This window comes from Microtus pennsylvanicus, chromosome 2, assembly GCF_037038515.1.
Source record: "Microtus pennsylvanicus isolate mMicPen1 chromosome 2, mMicPen1.hap1, whole genome shotgun sequence".
Taxonomy (NCBI): domain Eukaryota; kingdom Metazoa; phylum Chordata; class Mammalia; order Rodentia; family Cricetidae; genus Microtus; species Microtus pennsylvanicus.
The window spans coordinates 59,038,913-59,062,467 of NC_134580.1; positions in this window are offsets into that span (position 1 = coordinate 59,038,913).

The window sequence follows — 23,555 nt, forward strand, 5'->3', positions numbered from 1 at the left end:
CACTATGAAAGGTAGCCAATGAGAACAACTCTTCCAAGCAAATACCAGCTTGAACCTTTTTGCAGAAGACGCTTTCTAAGAAAGAAACACACTACTGGCTAGAAGATAATAGACTGTGGAATATTCAGCCATAAATGGGATCTGTGCATCAAAACCCCCCTTCTAGGGCTCAATAATCATTGCAAAACAAAGGCAAGAAAGATTATAAAAGCCAGAGATGACAGACAACAACACAGCTAAAGCTTAAGAGAATATATGGAATCCTTATTCATTCGAGAAACTATTGAGCTGGGCAGTGGTGATACACACCTTTAACCCCAGCACTCAGGAGGCAGAGGCAGGTGGATCTCCATGAGTTTGAGGTTAACCTGGTCTACAAAATGAGTTTCAGGACAGCCAGAGCTGCTACACAGAGATACTCTATCTTGAAAAACCAAAATTTAAAAATGAAAAGAGAAAAGGCAGAAGAAAGAAGAAAAGAACTTATTGAATAAATTCACACATAATGTATCTGACATTATTCAATTTAAACACAAGAACTATTTTAACCTTTAAAAAACCTCATCATGTTACTGTTTTTCCCAATTTGCTTAATGAGTGGAGACACTGATGACATTGCTAACTGATCTCTATGAAGCAGTTGGGAAACAGAGGAACTTCTATTGAGCTGAGGCTGTCTGGCACCAGACAGTTCATTCACAAATTCCCATAGATATGGAATTCAGTAATTTAATAATCCTAGTTAATAGGCAAAATGACAGAAGACAGTTGTGTTATAGGAACTACATTAGTCCTGAGAGCAATAACTCTATTTTGTTGTTTGTTTTTTTTTCCCCATCTGTATAGATATTTCTTGGAACTAGGTGGATATGTGGTCTGTCCAGATTCCAGGATATATTCTCTGGTCACGATTTTCCGTGGATTTCCTTTCTGCAAGCTGACAGTTAATCAAACTCTTCTTTTATGTTTTTGTTTTGTTTGTTTGTTTTTTGTTTGAGTTTTGTTTTTGTTTTTGTTTTCTCATAGTTACCATTGTCAATCTGGCTAAAAGTTTCTAGAAATGCCTACAACACCACCTGAATGCTTGACACTTCCCCTGCAGGATTAATCAGTCATCTTTTAATGTAGCTTCACACAAACTCCCAGGACATGATCAAAATGTACACAAGCTTCAAATTATGACTTAAGCCAAACGGTCTCTATCCCAGCTCCCAGGTGAGGTGCTAGTTCCCCTCTGCAAACTCGTGAGCACAATATTTACTGTGCACATCTCTATCTGCATCTTTCTCTTATCTCTCAGCAAATTCCCCACTGTGCTCTGCTTGCAACATTCTATGTGTTTCCTTTTTGTTGCCCACTTCTTAACCCATTCCAAATTCCTACCTCACATAATATCTAAGAACTTCTGAACCACATTGTCAGGCACAGCCAGAGAAAAAAGCTGATTCCTTATACCAAGGTTCTCTATTAGTAAGCTTTTTGTCATATGACAAAATACTCAAGCTTGGCAACTTGAAAGAGAAAAAGGTTATTTCAACCATTTCAGGCTTTGGTCTCCTGGACCTGTTACTTCTGACATCATAGTGGAAATAGAACATCATGGTAGGAGCATGGTAGGTAAAGGGCTCACCTTTGGTGGGCAGGAAGCCACAATGCTCCATCATTTTTACATGTAAAGGAAGCCCAGGAAGAACCGCTTTAGAATCACTACTCTGTGCAAAGAAAGCAATATATGTAAAAGTTCATAGCTGAAAAATGATATAACCCTAGCTTGAAAGCTGAAAGAAATTTAGTATAAAGACAAAACAGGATGAGAAGAGCTCTACAGGTAGAAAGAATTGGAGAAAATATCTCTCAGTGTGGCATGACACTCTAAGGAGTTTGGGCATCTCCTCCTCCATGAAAGCCTTGGATTTTCAAAGCTCTTTATGATGAGATGACATTACTAAAACAACAGTTAAAGAAAATATAAATTATAATAAAGATATTTGGGGGAACCATTTGCCTCCTCTCTGTCTCAATTCTTTAATAATATACAAAAGTTGAGAATGCAATAGAGTCTTACTGAAAGAGGAGCGATTGAGTGGGACAGAAATGCGTGCGGTTGTTCACTAAGCTGAGCGTTATGACAAGAGGCAGACGTGAAGTGCATCTGCCACTTGATTCAAATTACATAAAATGATTTAAACTACTTATAAGTTAAACAACTTCTGATATTTTGACGTGTCTCAAATTTGAGCAAGGACAGCTGAAATGTCAGCACCGAGCTGACATTTCTCTCTTTGCGGTACACTTAAGCAAAAGTGATGAGCGGGGACTAAATTGAGGGCTGCTTTCCATGTAGGAAAGTGAAGATAGATCATTGTACTATAAAATAAAGGTATCTTATTCTCCTACATGCAACCTCTATAAATCTGGGCAATGAATTATAATCACAGTATATTTTAACCAGGAACTTTCTGTGGTAGTTTGAATGCAATTGGCCCCATAAGCTCATAAGGTGTGGCTATTAGAAGGTATGGGTTTTTTGGAGAAAATGTGTCACTGGGGTGGGGGGGGGCAGGCTTTGAGGTTTCCTATGTTCAGGGTACCGCCCAGTGAGTCAGTCAACTTCCTATTACCTCTGAGTAAAGATGTAGGGCTCGCAACCCCAGAATCATGTCTGCCTACACACTATCATGCTCCCCACCATATTGACAGTTGACTGAATCTCTAAAACTGTAAGTGAGCCATCCCAATTAAAGGTCCCTTTATCAGAGTTGCCGAGGTCATGGTGTCTCTTCGCAGCAACAGAACCCTAATGAAGACACTCTACATGACCATTTTGTCGTAAGTGCCATTTTGAAAGGATATAGTATCCATACTGACAAGCAACCAAGAACTCTATGTGAAGATAACTCACATGAAAAGCAGAGCAACTCTGCGCCCTAAGGAAATGAACTCAGGAGAAAATTTAAAATGGTAGACTGAAGTACTCACATATATGAACTTTCAACATGATGAGTTTATTGAACATAGAATCCCAGACTTCCTGTTATTTAATGATAGAGAAGTATTCTATTTAATTGATTTATGGTGCTCTTATTTTCTTGTCCTTTTTAAAGTTTTCCATTCTCCAACACTGTATATGGTACTGTGCTACAAAAGGGCATGTCATAGGAGTATCTTCTGTGCACTGAACGTCTTTAAGTCCCATTAGTATTTTATTCTTCTTAATGACAAAACATACAGCAAACACACATTAAAACCAGGACCCATGGAATTATGTGACAGCTCTACGACAAATAATTGCCACATCCTTGTCTAGAAAGCACAGAATTAAAACACGTTGAAGCTGACTTGACGTCCGTGGTACCATTCTCTTGCTGAATGAGTTTGATTGCTGCCAGAAAGCTACCTTTGTCTAATTCTCTTTACTCTTCTTAAGAGAAAGAAAGATCTCTTTATTGCCATATAGGTAATAAAGTCAAACACCTCAAAATGAATTAATTCCTCAGGAGAATTAATGGCCATAGTGGTTTCAGGCATATGACACACTAAAATTACTTGAGCACTTAAAAAAGAGAGAGAGCAACAGCAACAACAACAATCGTTTCATTCCTACATTTGATGTACTTAGTCTTGGAAGATAGCTGATGGAATGCTGGTACTTGCAAGCAGTAGTTCTCAGTCCCTGGGTTATTTCAGAGTCTCATAATGAGCAGTTAAGCCATGGAATGGCAAGCCTAGTGCCAAACTGATTCTGGAATGATATTCTATCCCAGCTCTTCACAAAAGTTGGCATGTGGTGGCAGGGAAGGCGGTTCAGTCAATAAAGTTCCTGTCCCGTAAGCCTAAGGACTGGATCTTAGATTCCTAACATCTACATAAAACCTGAGTTTGGTGACACACATCTCTTACCCCAGTGCAAGCAGAGACAGGCAGATTACTGAAGCTCACTCACCGGCCAGTCTAGCCAAACTGAACAGATACAGGTCTAGTGAAAGACTCTGTTTCCAAAGATCAAATAGAGACCAACTAAAGAAAGAACCTGGAACTGACTACTGTCCTTCATACACACATGCACACACATGTTTGTGTGTGTGTGTGTGTGTGTGTGTGTGTGTGTGTGTGTGTGTGTGTGTGTACAGCATTCATTTCTAGCTGGGAGCTGAAGTTATGAACTTCTCACAAATGATTTCCCAAAAACTTGCCTTTAGCAAAACCCCCTATGAAGAGATGAGCACTGCAGCCGTATGCTGGCAAAACACACTGTATTCTGCATATCTGTCAATAAGAACTGTACTGTGGTGAGATACATAGAACATAGTGGAGCTGTCGTTTCTGAAGGTCTGGACAAGCTAATATGCCCTAAACTCAGTGCTGGCACATGTCATGGTATACTTGAATATCATTATTTGAGAATGGAACTATAAAAACTTAGAATTCCTGAGGAAAGGCCAGAAATTACTATTACATAAAAACTAAATACAGTAATCCAAGAACTCAAAAAAAATGAGATGACTTCTAAGAGGGGCTGCAGTCAAAATATAGGAACATAAAATGCTGTGTCAGAGTGACGGCTGTACGGTATACAATCTCTACTAGCGTTTGTTTCTCTGTGGTGACCATTCTTATTCAATATAGCTACAGGGAAGTCCATGTCAATATGCCTTTCTGTGACCTGGCTACTCCCAGGGTGGCCCTAGGATAAACAGCATCAGCATCACATGTGGCTTGTTTAAAATGGAGAATTTCCTAACCCACACCAAAAGCAACCTCTGCTGTTGGTTCAGTCAACCAAGTGAGAAGAATTCCTATTCTCAACCCATTGAATGGCTCCTGCTGTGTGTCTATGACATTGTAGTGGAGGGGGTGACTTACACTCCATAGCCTAAGTAAAAACCTCTCCTTGTGTCGACAAAGAGCCAAGAATGCTTTCTAAAAGAGAAGGAGACCGGGTAGTGGAACTGCAATATATTGATTTGAAAAATCAAGAGCCTATGGCTGAAGCTATGGTTCAAGGATGAGAAGAATTTACTGCTAATCGAGAAGACAAGAGTTTCGTTTCCAGGACTTGGGCTGGGCAGCTAACAGCTGTCTAATACTCCAGATCTGATGCCGTTTCCTGGCCTCTATGGGTGCCTACACTTACATGTGAATAAAAACAGACGCACATACACATAACTAAACATAAAATAAATCATCTTAAAGTCAAGAGCCTGCTCAGAGAACAACAAATCAAAGACTTTGCAACTCTATAGGAGGGCAAAAAGATGCTATAATTTAATCCAAACCTCTATCACAGATTCCCTGGGAGCCTTTCCTAAAAGTATTTCCAGCACTGAATCACAGTGATTAAGCTAAAAAATATTTTTAATTATTTTTATTTTACTATTTTTTGTTTATGTGTGTTTTTCTGGTATGTATGTCTGTACATCACATCCATGACACGCGCAAAAAGACCAGAAAAAAACACTGCATTCTTTGGAACATTCTTAAACCATTTAACAATTCTAAAGGTATCAGAAAGTAAACAAGGTTTTTTTTCATGTATAGATAGGGATAAGATAACTCTGACAATCCCTAATGAGAAAAGGACATGACTTGGGAAAAAGACAACAATTATCATAATTTACTAGTCTTAATAGAGATGAAATACTTTTTTAACTTTGTCAAATCCTACTTTGTGCATACTCACATATGCCAAGAGTAAATAATAAACACTGTGTGGGTATAAATATGAATGGAAATTTTCAATTGACTTTGCTGTTCTACAAACCTGACCATGGAAAATTGAAATCTGATTACCACGAACTGGAGGAAGGAAACAAGTTCTCACTCACCAGGCAGTCAATGCAAACACAGCTAACTTCATCATGGATAAATGTTTAAAGTCCAGAAGGGAACATTTATAAGGTTAAAAACAGGAATAAGCATGTGTCAATGACCCTATATTACAGCTCTAGGAATTAAAAATAAATAAATTAAATAAATAAACAAACAAATGGACTCTTCCTACCAGAAATGAACAGTAATGCCTTAAATGTTATGCTCAGAGGTAGTGTTGTATGCTAAGACTGCCCAGTACAAGGTTGCTTTCTCAGAACTTAATGTTTCCGTTGCTACTTTTTCCTGTCTACTGCATACTGAAGTATGATACATTGTTCCCAACATGATAGATTTTTCTATTTCTCTTTGTGATCCAGTAAGGTTATATTTGTACATATTTGGAGGCCATGTTTTCTACTTCAAACTGTTCTTTATTTATTAAATCAAAGATTTTAGTCATTATGGAATTGCTATCACAAAATAACAAATTGATCTTGAGTTACAAGTTAGATCATCTTTCTTTAAATCTATTCTGGGGGCTGGAGAGATGGCTTAGTGGTTAAGAATACTGGCTGCTCTTCAAGACCCAGGTTTGATGCCACGAACCCACATGGCAGCTCTCAACCTTCTGTAATTAGTCCCAAGGGAACTAGCGCCCTCTTCTGGCCTTTTTGGGAAATAGGCACACAGGTGGTGCACAGACGTAAATGCACACAAAACACCCATACTTGTAAAAACATTAAAAAATACTTTTTAGAAAGTACATTTTGCCCAACATTAGTTCAGTTATTCATTTTTAATTCATATATTTTACACTACCTTTTACTAATATTGTTTTAGCCAGCTTTCCTAGAAATACCATGAAGTTGAAATTTAAATTTAGCCATAATTGTTGTATTTTAATTAAACATTACATTTATTTTATTATTTAGCTTAATTATAGTTAAGTGTTCAAACCATTTCTACCATATTTTTCTTTTTATAGTAACAAATTTTCTGTTTTTCTTTCTCTAGTCGTCAGTTCAATGATTTGGTTACTGTGCTGGTGGGTTTTCTTCTTAACTTGACACAAATCTTGACATATCCGAGAAGAGGAATATTAATTGAAAAAATAGTTTCTTTTTGTTTTGTTTTATTTTGTTTTTTCAAGACAGGGTTTCTCTGTGTAGGCTTGACTGTCCTGGAACTCTCCCTCACAGAGATCTACCTGCTGCAAGTCTGTGCAAATTTTCTTTTCTTTTTTTCTAAAATCTTTTTTTAACTTTATTATTTACCTCTGCTTCTCTCATACATTAAATCCTGATTATAGTTTCCCATTTTTTCTAGTCCCTTCCCCCAACCTCCCCCTCCCCTGGATTCATGCTTCTTCTATTTTCCCTTCAGAAAAGAACAGGCTTCCTAGGAATACCAACCAAACATAGTATTACAAATAACAATAAGACTAGGCACATGCTTCATAAGAAGGCTGGTCATGGTAACTGAGTAGGAGGAAAAGGGTATCATGAGTAGGAAAAGGAGTCAGAGGCACCCCATATTCCCTCTGTTAGGAGTCCTACAAGAACACAAAGCTACACAACCATAACGTAAGCAGAGGACCTAGTTCAGATCCATTTAGGGTCCATGTTTATGGCTTCAGTCTCCGTGAGCCCTCTGAGCCCTGCTTAGTTGATCTGTGGACTATGTTCTTGGGGTGTACTCAACCCTCTTGTTCCTACAATACTTCCTTGATGGGGGGGAGTCTTCTGTTTTGTGTTAATTTTATTGGTTAAATAAAGAGACTGCCTTGGCCCTTTAATAGGACATAAAATTAGGTAGGCAGAGTAAACAGAACAGAATGCTGGGAGAAAGAAGCTGAGTCAAGGAGTCGCCATGATTCTCCCACTCCAGACAGACACAGGTTAAGATCTTCTCTGGTAAGCCACCTCATGGGCTACACAGATTATTAAAAATGGGTTAGATCAATATGTAAGAACTAGCCAATAAGAGGCTGAAACTAATGGGCCAGGCAATGTTTAAAAGAATACAGTTTCTATATAATTATTTCGGGTATAAAGCTAGCCCTGCGGGCAGCCGGGCACCAAAAACGTAGCCTGCCACTCCTATTACAACACTTCCTCTCCTTCTTCCATGATTTCTCCCTACCAAAAAATAGTCAAGGAAATGATTTCTCGTGATAATCTGCTGTATTCATAGATCAGAACCTAGCCCAATAGTCATCAGAGAGGCCTCATCCAGCAATTGATGGAGCAGATGCAGACACACAGCCAAACATTAAGCAGAGCATTTTCTTGATTGACAATTGATGTGAGAGGTCCCAGCCCACTGTGGGTGGTGCCATTCTCTATGCTGGTGGCCCTAGGGTGTTTAACACAACAGGCTGAGCAAGCCAGTAAGCAGCATGACTGCATGATCTCTACTTCACTTCCTGCATCCAGGTTCCTGCCTCACGTTCCTTCTCTGACTTCCCTTCATAACAGGGGTGAACTGAGTGATGTAAGATAAAATAAATCCTTTTCTCCCAAAATTCCTTTTAGTGGTGGTGTTTTGTCACAACAGTAAAAACACTAACTAATAATATATTTTCTTTGCTTTGTTTGAATTCATTTATTCCCTCTCAACTTATAAGCTGTGGTTTTTCTTGAATGGGCTCGGCACAGAAAATCTAGACCAGTCTAATCTTACCTAGCATCTGTACTTTCTCTTATAAACTGTAACACTCTTTAGGACCTTTTTATTTCAATGGCCTACTAACTCAGGTACTATTTTTCCCAACTGTCTTCTTAAATTAAAATAATACAGATTCACTGGTATTGGTATTTCACTATCCTCTTTCATAGAACGCCTTAAGAGTTATATGTTCTAACTTTTCACATAGTCAAAGAAACTTCAGATATACTCAGGTCTTTTTTCACAACAGATGTATATTTAAATCTTTATCCCATTTTTAGTGATAACTTGATTATAATAAAATCTTGACTTATCAATTATTGCATCTATTTGGACATAGTAAGTTTTGGTTTTGGTAGTCAGGACTGACTTCCCAGAAGAAGCAACTGCCACATACATAAAGATCCTCAAGAAGCTTCAGATGGTCGGACAGACAGATAGGACATACTAATGAACTGAGGGATGAAGGAAAACAGATCATGACACAGCTTCTTAAATGGTAACCAGAATTTCACAATCTGCCAAAGGACAGTGGAATTCAGAAGACGGGCAGGGAAATACAGAGGTGCCAAAGTCCCTGCCACACATGTTTCACTGAAAGAAAACTGGGCTGGGCTTACAGCATCATGAGCATGGGGATGGTGTCACCTGTGAGCCCAGGGAAAGAAAGGAATGAAGACGCAATGTCTACCCCTATGAGATACCAATAACTAGAGACTGGATATTAAATACCAAGAAACGCAATCAACCACCTTCGATGAAGAAACGGAGTCAATGAAAAATGACCTATGGAACAAAATTTCCTTTGTAAATCTAACACTAACCATTGCTTCTTATATAAATAAGTCCATGCACACTGCCACTGGACCAGAGCTTTGCCCGCTCTGCCTCAGTTCCTGCAAGACATGGCCAAGATGGTTGCCACCTGGCAGAGAACTTTTGAATATGCTAAGATGCCAAGGACAGCAAGCAATGGCTTTAGATCTGATCTTCAAATTGAGAAACCACAAATGCAGACACTTGCGATGGGTGAGAGACTTTGTGTGGAGCAGGGGCGGGCAGGACAGAGAGTAAAGCAGAGACAGATGTGTAGCGATGTCTGGGATTCCCCTGAATGACTGGGAAGTCAAGCAGCCTTGCTGCTGTGGGGAAGGTCATCTGTCAACTCCAGTCTGACGTGATCTGTGTTCACCTTCCTGACACTGTTCAGGCTGCTGCCTCGTGCCTCGAGCCAGATGAGGGAACACAGTGGGTGTTTCGGTTTGGAGAGAACCCAACAGAACCCACAGTTCTTGCATGTCATCTTGGGCAGTAAATCATAACTTTATGAGCCTTAGATTTCTCATCTATGTCTGTTTTACTCTGTCATTACAAGAGTTAAGGTTTCAGGGGCTGTAAATCACATAAAACCATGGGGTTGTTCAGGAGGCTCGGGGGATAGGAATTCCCTGGACTCACTTTTCTCTTAGCTCAGGTGTAGCATGGCTTGGGAGGAGGGGGTGATTTTTTTTTCTTAAATTAAATTCAAAACAATATGATTATTTTAAATACTCAACATAATTTTAAACAATACATCCAAATTTTAATAAAGTTCATTCTAACGAACCAATTTTATTACTTAAAGAAAAACATGGATCCTATTAAGGTCAGATCTCTTGTTTTTTCATAAAGTGCTGACGAGCAAAGTAAAATATTTTCCATATGTAAGCCCTTGGTAGAGATTACAGATGTCCTGGCGTATGGTACCATAAGAGCCACAGTCATGCCTACAGGTGGGAGAATATAAAAACAATTGATGGATGGAGTCAGAGTTTATGGTGCTTGGAAATTCAAAAATGTCCCACAGGCGTGGGCAAGGTCCTTTGAGTAACCTGCAGGTACCCCAAGAATTCTTCCCTGGGGACACCAAAAGCCCTGAACACAGAGCCTTTGTCCTTGCTGTTCTCCAGGGGATATGCTCTGTTATGGGGTTCCTGTCACTGAAGAAGTCCCAAAGAGAGACATATAAAGGAGCTGGACATGTGTTCTTAAGTATCACTTCTGCAAGGCCAGTGAAGCTGAAGCTGATGCAGACATTAACAGTGCCATGTCAACACGGATGCAGAGACATCATTTTGCCAACATGAAGAAAACTGAAGAGCAGTCAAAACAGGAATTCACATTCTGAAATCTGCCTTCAGAAAACAAGAGGAAAGTAGATGAAGCAATGAGTTTTGAAACAATAAGACTGGCCCAAATAAGACAGTTCTCTAGTGTGTCCTTGAGGTGAATTTAGTTTAGGCCCTCTGTGTCTGTGTGTGCGCAGGGGAAGAAGTAAAGATTTGTTTTAAACAAAAAATGTTACCAAAATCACACTGAAGAGTAACAAATCCACCTTGCCCCCAAAGTTCTGCCACTATGATTCGCACAACCCAGGTTTAGCTCCGCTTTTGAGATAAAAACAGGAAGTTATGCTAACAAAGTATTTTGAAAAAGGAGCCAGGTTATCAAGAAATAATAATAGTGCCACCTCACCAAGAGTCCAGTTTTAGAGCTACCTTGAATCCAGTGTCAGGCATGACTCCACTAAATGACACTAGGAGACTCTGGATACATTCCTTTTTTTTCTTTATTTCTTTTTCTAATTTAAGTTTTCATTGATTCCTTGTGGATTCCACATCATGCATACTGATCCCACCTATCTCCCTGGCCCTTCGCATCCACCCTCTGCCCTTGTGGATTCCACATCATGCATACTGATCCCACCTATCTCCCTGGCCCTTCGCATCCACCCTCTGCCCTTGTGGATTCCACATCATGCATACTGATCCCACCTATCTCCCTGGCCCTTCGCATCCACCCTCTGCCCTTGCAACCTGCCCCCACACACCACCCCAAGGCAAAAGAACTAAAATAAAATTTAAAAGAAAACAAATATCTCATCGTGGAAGCTGTGGTGTGACATAGGGAGTCACATAGTCCACCCTTTGGTCCACACATCTTTACTTGCAAGTGCTCATTGCAAGAAGTCACTGGTCTGGTTCTAGGCCTCTGGTTTCTGCTACACTATCGATACCGTGCTCTGGGATTTCTCTTAAATATTCTGTTGCTGCCCTGTGTCATGGTAATCCTGAAGCTTTGGGACCGCAGGACCGGCCCCTTCACTTGGGCCAGCACATAATAGATGAGTGGATGTTGAGATGGGCCAATTCGTAGCCCTGGTTCTGAGCCTAGGTGTTGGAATGCTCATGCTCTCAGGGCTGGCTTACCTCTACCCCACCTCGCCCCCACACAACAGGGTCAGCTCTACTGTGTTGCCCTGGTGAGGTACAGTGCCCACTCTCCTGAATGCAGCTATTAGTAGGGGGCTAGGCAGCTCTTTTGCCTACCACAGGAGGTGAGGGTAAGGGGGAGGAACCTTCCCCCCCCCCCGACACACGGCAGACAAGGTGTGTGGAACCTGTCCTACCACTCTCACGCCTTCAGAGCCAGCTCCTCTGAGCTGCTGGCAGCAGGGTCAGTTCTGTTGAGTGGCCCGGGCGAGCCAGAGATGACCCTTGGCAGCAGCCCAGGTCCAGGTGTCACCATGGCCCTGGGTGGCAAGCAGGCCAATCATCTCATTCTGCTCCTCACAATCTTCATCTCTTCAGATCTGCCGCTCTCCATAGGACATAAACCATCCTCTCTCTCTCTCTCTCTCTCTCTCTCTCTCTCTCTCTCTCTCCTCTCCTCTCCCTCCCTTTCTCTCCCTCTTCCTCTGTCTCTCTCTCTCTCATACCCTGCCATATATTGGCCCACCATATTAGTGCCTGACCACATGGTTCTGCAAGTCACAGACAGGCCGGGCAGGCAGGCCGGTGCTTTCTCCTTGCCTTCCAGGGCAGAGAGTCTGGGGTGAGGGTGTGGGTGGATCTTCTTCTCCTACTCAGTCTTACTGGAACTGGACACACCCATATTTTTTCCTTGCTGCCCCGGGCAGAGAGCCCCAGGTGAACTGCTTTTCTTAACAGATACCCTGAATGGGTGACTAGTTGGACTCTCTATACATTTCCCTGCACAAGAGAGTCATGCCAGACCTGTTATTGTAGGGGTGGCAGTAGTAATAGTAGTATAGTAGTCGTAGATCTATTCCCATTCTCAAGGAGATGTTGGACTGAAATAGTACAGTTCACTCTGACTGTTTTATCTTAGTCGCTCTTCTCTTGCTGTGAAAACCAAAGAGCAACTCTCATCAAAAGAAATCAGTTAATTGAAGGCTTGTTTAAAGTTTCAGAATTTAGTCTATTATCATCATGACAGAAAACATGGAAGCATCCATTGTACCAAAGCGGTAACTGAGAGTTTTATATCCTTATCCACAGTCAGGCAGAGAGAGAGAGAGAGACAGAGAGACTGGGCCTGGTAAGGGCTTTTGAAACCTCAGATCCTCTCCTAGTGACACACTTCCTCCAACAAGGCCACACTTCCTAATTCATCACAAACACTTCACCAACTGGAATTCAGTTATTAGGATTTATGATCCTTCAGGGGCCCTTCCCATTCAAGCCACTACACATTATCTGTTCAGTTCTAAAATTCTATGAATGCTTATGACTTGTTCAACTTTCAAGTGTTTATACAAAGCAATATGCTTAGCAGAGAAATTACAGCTGGCGCATGCATATTCATTTGTCTGGGGAAGAAAGAGTAACTGTTCGTTGAATGTTGGTCTTGTGTTTGAGACTAGCGTGGCTGCATCTCTGGGAGTCGAGGATACCATTTGCCTTACAAGGTCACACTCGGGAGAATTTGATGCACTTATGTATCTGATGAAATAAACTAATGCTCACCATCTATTTTCCTGCATATAAGCATGAGTGTGTGCCCAATGGCCTTTCATAGGCTGATGAAATAAAACGACCAACTTTACATTTCCTAAGGTGCATATCCCTTCTTATTTACTTTCATGCATTTCATAAAGTTCAGAATTTTTGGATATTTATACTCATTGGAAAAATATTCATATACTACATTATGTTTTGTGTAAGATATTTAAGGTTGTATCAGGCTCAAGAAAACTCAACGTAAATATTTCTAAGTAATTTTAACATATGTGTCCCCAAGCTATAGGCTATAATGATTAGTTACATATGTTCTAATGTTTTAATGTACCAACAAAAGGCTATAATTTAAATCAGTTTGGAAAACATAAATCTCAAACTTTCCAATTAAAAAACTATTGTAGCATAGGCTAAGCCAAACAAATCCGTTTCTCGTGCCTCTGGCCAACCGTTGATATTCCTCCATGCAAACTCAGAATTCCTCCCTTCTTTCTTCATTTCTTTGGCAGCCATTATTGCTTTCTAGGTCAACCAAACCTCTGTCCAGGTCTCCATCCTCCCTCAGCAAGTCTGTCTGGCTTGTCTTTATCTGAAGTTGCTGAGAATTTATACATGTGAAAGATGATTTCATCAAAGCTGAACTTTAAACATTAACATGGCATGTGTTTGGGGACATCCACAGGCTGTGGTCTGCCATCAAAAAACTAATTGAGCCATAAATAAAATGAGGAGGTTTTCTTATAAACAAAAGAAAATATTACAAGAAAGGCTGGTCTGTCTGATTAGAAACACTAAAGAATATCCTTCAGCCAGATAACAACAAAACTATAGAAAGGAAAAAAGGGGAAAAAAAGTATGTGTGGTTAAAACTGTATAAGTTTTATATATAAAATATATATAGAGAGAGAGTATATATATAGAGAGAGTATATATATATATATAGAGAGAGAGAGAGAGATGGTATACAATGTGGAATAACTATATATTTTACCTATATGAAGTTTCTATATAGCTATATACATCACACAATATTTAGATCACTATATAACTTTACATGTAATATATTACTACATAGTGTATATTACAAAATGGAATTACTTAGAGGAAAAAGAGGACTTGAGATGTGCTTTCTGACCAATCAAGATCATCTCACCTTCCTGTATATTTCTTTGCTAATTCATCTTCACTAATCACTATTACAAAAGAAGACAGAAACCTAATTCTGTTCATCATCCACATAAATAAGTCCATAAATGCCCGACTATAGTTTAGTCATTGCTAGTTAAAGGGCTTCCTGTGGTGAGAATAACATCCTCCACCTGAATGCTTCAGGAGAAATTTCAAAGGATTGGTGTATGCTCTTCAAGCTGTTATTCATAGCTTTATAACTCACATTTCATATTCTCTCATGAAGATAGTTTAGAAAGTCTGAAAATAGGGTGGAGGTGGGCGTGCTGGCACGGTCTGTAATCCCAGCACTTGGGATGCCAAGGCAGGAGGATTGCAAGCTCAAAGGCAGCCTGGGCCACATTATGAGATCTTGTCTCAAAGACAAATGAAAAAAATTGGAGAAAAGACAGAAAGATGCAACTGATGCTTTCACGTGAAATTTAAAATAAATTGATAACAGTCATTTCAATGTTTCCTTTATAATTATTTTGCCTAACTTTAACAGTGTTACACGCCAGACCCTGGTCTAAGAATAAGCATTTTCTGACATGTGATCTTATTGTCACCACAGTCCTAGAAGCTAACAGTCTCACAGACAGGAAAACTAACTCAGAATGAATGACTCCCCGCATCTCTCACTGTGCAAGTGATGGAGATGGGAGTCCACGCCTGGACCAATTCCAGGGATGGCGTTCTTCTCCTATTACCTTCTTCAATGTAGATGAGTGGTTTCCATGCTTCTAACACCAAAATGCACACTTTGGAGATGCATGTTTAACTCCTTATTTGCCATTACATAGAGACATTAAAAAGAAAGAAAGCAATAGAGAAATTATTTAATACATAAATATACTTTTAAATTCACCTCTCCAGCCCCAGATGTGATGCACTTTTATCCCAAATACCATAAGCAATATCCATATAGGGGTGGATAATGACATCTGCCCGGATGATGAAGAGGTAAAGTTCCAAGTAAACTACAGTAGGATTGTTCTCTGCTTACCTAACGGTTGCATTCTAGAAAATCCAGTTGCTATTAAAATACAAAAAAGTCATGTGTTTATATGCAACAACAAAATAATCTGTTCTTTCTTTCAGGCGAGTGTCGGTTATTTGGGGGACACAGCCAGCATACTTTCTTCTACAAACACGCCTAACATCTGGCTCGGGTTGCAAAGAGATGGCAGTGTTTCTGGAAACTATGGCAAAGGCCCTAGGTGTCTGCTGCAGACACACTGAGGGCACATGCCAGACTCATGGGGAGTTCACCCTAACCTGCTTGTGGTACTGTCGCTCTGAGGTATGGAGGGACCTTGACAAAAGAAATTACGAAGGCTTTGTCCCACCAGGACCCTCCTCACCTCTTCTTCCCATGTTGGTGTGCATGGGAGAGTGATGTGGAGTACATGGGCCAGACTTGCTCCTTTACACTGCAGGATACCCACATGTAAACCCTCTCCCCCACCCGGCAAAGGCATCTCCAGAAAGGAACAGCGATGTCCCAGTATTTCCTATGAGAGAAGAAGGCGGGCAGCGTGTTGCATGCATCCCAGCTGCTGCCAGGGACATAATGTACCAGCCTGTTTCCTGCTCTCTGTGCTCTGGCATTGACGAGACCACCCAAGATGGCTGGCATTTACTCCACTGGGCTGCCATGGTGTCCCCAGCCCTCTAGGAACTGTGGTAAAACGCAGCAGGAACAGCACACTCTGCATTAGGAACCCTTTGCTTGCTACACTTTGGGAATACTTTCCTACCTGAGGTCATGGGGGAGGAGCAGGGCCTTAGGGGTAAGAAAGTTCAATGAGATCTCATTTCTAAATTCAGACAGACACTTAGGGTATCAGGAAAGGCAGACTAATACTCATCCTGGAAAGTTGGAATCTGGGCGGGAGCAGGGTGTCTGCCACACAGCCCTTGAGTTTTACTTGGCATTTCCTTGAGTGCAGCTTGGATTTTGGAAGTGAGAACCTGTTACCAAGTTGTCTTGCAAGTTGAATTTTAACTGGAATTGCTTGTTTTTAAATGGCTCATTCAGCGCTGAGCCAGAGGCACACGGCTGTAGACTAAGTGTTCAGGAGGCAGGAGCAAGAAGAGGGATCCCGTGGCAGTTTAAGACCAGCCAGATACACAGATAGAGTTCTGCATAACAAGACCCTATCTTAAAACATCATTGCAAAGCTGATTCCTGAGGCAGGATGATGAGTCCATCTTTCCCAGACCAAATTGCTAATGTATACAGACCTTCCTGGAACCCTGGGAGAGCCCTGAGTTAGTCCTTCACTTGCCCCCGAGCAGCAGCTGTTTTGTTTGAATATTTCATAGATTTTCTTCAGTTATTTAATAAGGAAAAATAAATGCATTTGCTTTTAAAAAAGGAACATAAAAGGACATTTTGACCTAGTACAAAGACAGAAAATGCCCGGGTATTTTAACCTTCTGTAGAAACATCAGAGGCAGAGCCAGGATTCCACAGAAATAATACCTAAGTCAGAAGGAAACCCAAGAGTTGAAAAAGGAGGTGTTGAGGTGAGAAAAGTTTGCTTCCAGCAGGGTATTAAATTTAAATGTTTCACGTCAAGACAGCTTGCTTTCATGGAGAAAAAAAAAGCCACCAACATAGCTCCGCAAGGGGCAGGACTGAAGTGATGCCTAACACAACCAGACATTTAGAAGACTCAAGATCTCACTGGGTTATAGGTGCCATTTGAAATAAACTGGAGTTTACTCTGAGGGCACAGTACCCCCTCTAAGTATTTCCTTATGAGATTTGCAGTTGAGAATAACTATTTTGGTCCTTTGTAGAAATTAGATGAAATTCGGGTAATGCTAGAGAGGTATGGAGACCAGTAACATAAAACATGAGGGTAACACACACACAACATCCACATACACACATGTACACACATACACACATGTACACACATACACACATATACATACATACACATACACACATGCACAATTTTAGTTACACATGCACATTCATACACACATTCACAGATTCAAACACACATACGCATACATGCACACACATGCACAGGTTTACACACACACAGTACATTGGAGAAAGACTGCCCCTTTAGCAAGTGGTGCTGTGGAAACCAGATCCCAGCATGTAGATGAGTGATGTTGAATCCTGTGCCTTTCCTTGTACAAAGATCAATTCCCAGTGAACTAAGGCCTAAGGCCGAGACTTGAATCTGTGGAGGGAAAGCGTTTACAGATCTGGACACCACAAAGACCTTTCCAAAGGCCTTCCAGAGCTCAGGAAATAATATCAAGAACTGACATATGGGGTTACATGAAATTCAAAAGTTTCTACATTGCAGAGCAAGCAATCACCAGAGTGAGGAGAGAATATCCAAAGCCAGAGAGAATCTGCTGTCAGAGAACCGATACCTAAAATATATAAGGAGTCTATATGTATGTAAATATATATAAATGTACACATGCATAACCAAAGGACCTAATCAACAAATTGTCAATGGAATAAACAGATAGGTCTCAAAAATAAAGTACAAATATCCAATAATTATGGGAGGTGTTCAACATCCTCAGCCATCGGAGTTTTAATTGAAATGAAAACACTAAACAGGTGAGTGCTTTTTATCTTTATGTTTCTCTTGTGGAACTTTGTAGAATCGGGTGCTTGGATACCTCTGCCATATATCCTTTTTAATTCAGGGTTTCTTTTTCTATTCAGGGTCTTTTGTGAATTTTAGGATTTTTAAAATCTATGTCTATCAGAATAGTTATCATTAGGAAAACACTTAACAGTCGGGTGGTGGTGGCACATCCTTTAATTCCAGCACTCGGAAAGCAGAGGCAGGCAGAGCTCTGTGAGTTTGAGGCCAGCCTGGTATACAGAGATAGGTTCAGCAAAGGCTCCAAAGCTACAGAGAAAAACCCTGTCTCAGCCTGGCCACTACCAAACTCAGGACAGGTGAAGACCTCAGAGTCAACACACCACCTAGACACTGGTTTATTACAGCACTATTCACAAAAACCAAGTTCTGGCATCAGCCTAGGGGCCAATCTACACATAAACAAAGATGATATTGCACATGTAGACAATAGGATTCAACTTTTAACCACAAAACAAAACTATGTTATTTGCAGTTTAATGCAACTGGAGAACATCAAGTGAAATGACTAAACTCAGAAAGACAAATGTATTTTCTCTCATCTGTGAATTCTGGACTTTTATAGATATATAAGATTACTCATCATACATGTGATGTGTGCATATGTATGTGTGTGTGCATGTTTCTCTGTGTGTGTGTCTAAGTGATGACATGTTAAGGAGACTGGGATAATGAGGTAAAATATTGGGAGATATGTCTTCGCTAGGATTTCTACTGCTGTGACAAAACACCATAACCAAAACAACTTTAATAGGCGTGGATTTATTTAATCTTACAACTTATATATTCACCACTGAGGGAAATCAGAGCTAGAATTAAAGTTGGAAACCTGGCACCAGGAAGTGATGTAGAGACCATACAGGAGTATTGTTTACTGGTTTGCTCCTCAACCCACTTTCTTATACCACCAAGAAGCATCCTGAGAAATGGGGGCCCCCACTTCAAATATCAGTCAAGAAAAAGAACACCAATGCTTGCCCACAGGCCAGTCTGTCTGGTGAGGGCATTTTCTCAGCTGATGCTCCCTCTTCCAAAATGACTTTGGCCTGTTTCAAGAAGACCTAAGAACTAGCCAGCACAAGATGAAAGGCTAGAGAAAGAGAGCATGTGGGGGTGAATGTGGTGATTATAGCACATGACATACTTTTGTGAAGACATTATTAAATCCATCACTACGTACAATGAATGTATTCCAGTGAAATTTAAAAACTAAGAAAACCTAGAGAAAAAACAATGCACGGGGGAGAAAGCAACTTAAATTCGTATCACTGAGACTGAGTGACATAAGGAAGAAAAACCTGGAATGAAAATCATCAGGCTTGCCTGCTGGTCATCTGTGTCCTTGCAGATGTCCTAGTGTTATGATAGTTGGATCTCGGGTACTGAAGGCAACAGAGTGTTTGACAGAGAGTGATTGCTCAAAAGGGGCCCTTGTTTCTCACGCTAGTGAACTCAGTCCTTGAGGGAAGACTTCCCTGAATAGAAGAGCGGGGTAATGATTCTCCTAAATTTAGTTTTCACTGAACAGGTTGAATTCTCAAATTGGGCAAAATTAAACATCAAAGTCTGATATGGCAAAATATCCATTAACCAGGCAAGTTACTTGAATGTCTTAACGTTTGATATCCTAATCTATAAATGTGGAGGTAAGACTTTCCTTGTCAATCAATCCAAATACTATATGAAATGACATGGGAAATATATAAAGTGATCATTGTCGTGCAGTAGATGCTCAATAAATCCTCAAGGCATCACATGAGGTGGGAGAAATAAGCTCAACATGAGTTTCTCGTCAAGTCTGGTGCACAGGTGGTAACTGCCATATCATTGAGAATCAGAAAGAAAGATGAACCAAGGATGCATCTGCTTTAAAGAAAATTGGACGGGAGACAAAAGAAGGAAAACAGGACCAGAGGTTAAAGTCTAGCAAGCACTGACAGTTCACAGGGGAACTAGGGGCTCATCAGACAACCCATGGAGCATAGAATTAGGTCATGAGAGAAACCAAGGAAAGATACTATCTGTGGAGAACAGAGCTGGCTTCTCATGAGAGTTAGCCACCACACAGTAAAGAAGTCCATAATACACACTGAAGATGGAATATTTCTGGTTTCTGCAGATATAAATGACTGTTTGGGAGACTTTATTAGAAGGAGTTCTTGTAGGAGGCTAATGCTTCTTCCTGATGCGCAGACTCAAAATAACCACTCAGAAACTTTATTATTTAAATCACTGCTTGGTCAATCACTTAAGTGTATTGCTAGCTAGCTCTTATATCTTTGGTTAACCCATTTCTATTAATCTGTGCATTGTCACGTGGCTGTGACTTACCACGTAAAGTTCCATCTGGCATCTGTCTCCGGCAGAGCTACATGGCTTCTCCTTGACTTTGCCTACTCTCTCTATATATATGTCTTCCAGCCTGGCTATATTCCAATAATCCATTGGCCGAAAGCAGCTTCTTTATTCATTAACCAATAAAGCAACACATAGACAGAAGGACTTCCTACACCAGAGGATGGTTTTGTTTTTACTCTTCCTTGGCCAGGAAGGATGGTTTTTTTTTTATTTTGAAAGAATTTTTAATTAACTGCCACATACTTCTATTAAATGTAGAAGCAATGCTATGTCCATTTATGTCAGTTTAAAATTTTTCATAGTTTCTCCTGTATGAATGCCAACCTCTTCATACATGTACTTATTAGGCACCTTGGCCCATAATAATTATCCTGTATTTTATTGATAATTCAAAGAAGAAAGTTTATATTTGAGTGCTTTTTTAATATTTTAGAAGTCTAAATATTCAATATAGCTTCAGACGCACACACACACACACTTACACACACACACATACACACACACACACATACACTTCCATTCTTCAGGTTTGAATCTTCTGTAATTTTAATATCCCTTGCGTCTGTTTTCTTGTCACTAAATGGAGAACTTTATTTGGGTCAGGTGGTTTCCGTGAAGATCATCCAAGAGAACTCAGGCTCTGCTTGTCCCTTCATGTCCACGGCCATAAAAAATTTACCTAGTATCCACAGTCATTCTCCCATGACAAATGTGTACATTCCCAATGGGGAATGCAGCAGATGAGCTCATTCTCCGGGCTAGCAAAGTCCCCACTTCCTCTGTAGGAGGCACTTCCCAGAACAAGCACAGCAAATCAGTAGAAAGGTTTCCTGTGCAAATTCTAGAGCCCAACAGCCCATATTCTATTGGAAGTGTTATCATATAAAAGTTTTCTTATCTACATATCAGCTTTGTGGAAAGCCCCCTGGAGCTGTGGTAGAAAATAAATCCTATAAGCTTCAATTTCCTTGTCTATAAAACCCAAGAGGACTTTTTTACTCTTCCATGGCTGTGGAGATAAAATGAACTATGAGATATAAGCACTTGGAACCATGCCTGAGTTGTAGTTAGTGCTCTGCTTGCTACTTTTACTAAGCATCGGATCACAAATGGATTGTGTGATTTCTTTGTGTCTCGTGTTCATGCAGGAACTGAAATCAGACGGAAGCTGAAATACAAAGACACTCAGATAGTGAGAAGAAAATCTTAAAACGTTCAGTGTCCACATCACCCTGAAGAAACTGTTGTGCAGAACTAAATAAAATATGACCTGTGGATAAAGGACTGAAAAACATCCCATTCTTTATGTCCTTTCACCTCAAGTGTGGCAATTATAAGTTTCCTGGCCGTTTGTCTAAAATCGTTCCAATAATGGGAATATTTCTGATGAACACTTCTGTCTCATCTGAATCATCTGGGTAATAGCCTCAGTTCCTGTCCTTTTAGGGGACGCCAGTGTTTCCCCCTCCATTTCATACTTGTCCTGGCATTTATCCTCTTAGTGGAGGGTGAGGTGCAGTTCTCACAGTGTCCTCAGGGTGGCAGGCAGGGACTCACACTGCCTTTCACAGCGTTTCTGAGTCTCTCATCCAATAGCCAACATCTCTCTCATCTAACAGTCAACAACTCTCTCTAAACGCGTTTCATATGATAAGGGTTATACTGAATTGTGAGGCTCAACACTACACAGTTAAGTGTACCTTAATGTTTTTAATGAGTTCTTATCATTTTTTTCTGGGTATTTTTTCTTTGGTGGAAAGACTTTTTGTTGAAATTTTTTGTTGTTTGTGAAAAAAGTCAATATTTTTAATAGTATAAAATACAATTATATAGTAATTAAGCTGCAATTAAGCATCATGGAAGGAAGGCAACATGGAAATTGAGTCAAAATATTGGGAAAATGATGCTCTCTTCCAATCGTTTAAACCCTACAAAAATTACCACACACAAAAAGCATCTGTAAAAGAGATCAAAAATCAAGTGTCTTTCACTTTGAAAAATATTTGTTTATAATAATAAATTGTCGTATAAATGATAAGTACATAGATGGTAGATAGATGATAGAGTATAGATAGCTAGATAAATAGATGATACATACACACATACATAGATGATAGAGAGATAGATAGTTGATGATAGATAGATGATAATAGATAGATAGATAGATAGATAGATAGATAGATAGATAGATAGATAGATGATAGATAGATAGATGGATAGATAGATAGAAAGAACAATGTGTTATATTAAGAAATAAATCTCCACTGTATTGCAAAGTTAAATAGAACTACAGAAATAGAAAACAAATGGCATTTGAAAGGTCAAGTGTTGCTAGAGAAAAAAGTTCCTTTCCCAGAATCTTAAATTGTAATCTAGTAATTTTCCTTTCCTCCATTCTGGTAATAGATTCGAACAGAATTAGAGTCACTGAAAAAAATGTGTATAATGTAGGCCCTTTGCCATTAACATATTTATTTAGTTTCAACATCATCTAACACTTCAAACTAATTATTGAAATTAAAGTCATGAGAGAAAATTTAAGAATCATATGCAAAGTTAAAGAAGACTGAAATAGTATGCTAAAATGTAAGACAGTATCATAGAATCAGGGTTGGAAGAGGAAGAAGCTGGCAGTTAGTGATATGAATACCTGTGGTTTTATCAAATAAGCCCTTGCTAGTGGGTATGGGGGGCGGGGGAGGGGACTAAATTAGTGTTACAAAGGAAGATTTTATATTTATAGATAAGAAAAAATGAGAAAAAAGGAGAAAACTTAGGAAAGATATTCTGTTTCTTATAAAAACTCATTTCCCAGAAGATCAATTCAGAACCCTGATACAAGCTGAGCCAACACTACTGATAGTTATCACCCCTGGCTATCACCTGACCACCCATATAATAAATGTTACCCAGAAAAAGCTCCTGGAGAGGGGAGGCTAACAAACCACCTTCCATTTATTATACAAAAACAATGTGGTACCTTCCTGTCGATTTCTAAGAACCGAAAAAATAGATCATTTTCTTAATCATGTCAGAGTTTTTGTAATGAAACATACTTCAGTCCCAAGAGGCATAAGATATATAGTAGCTGCAAAATCTGTGT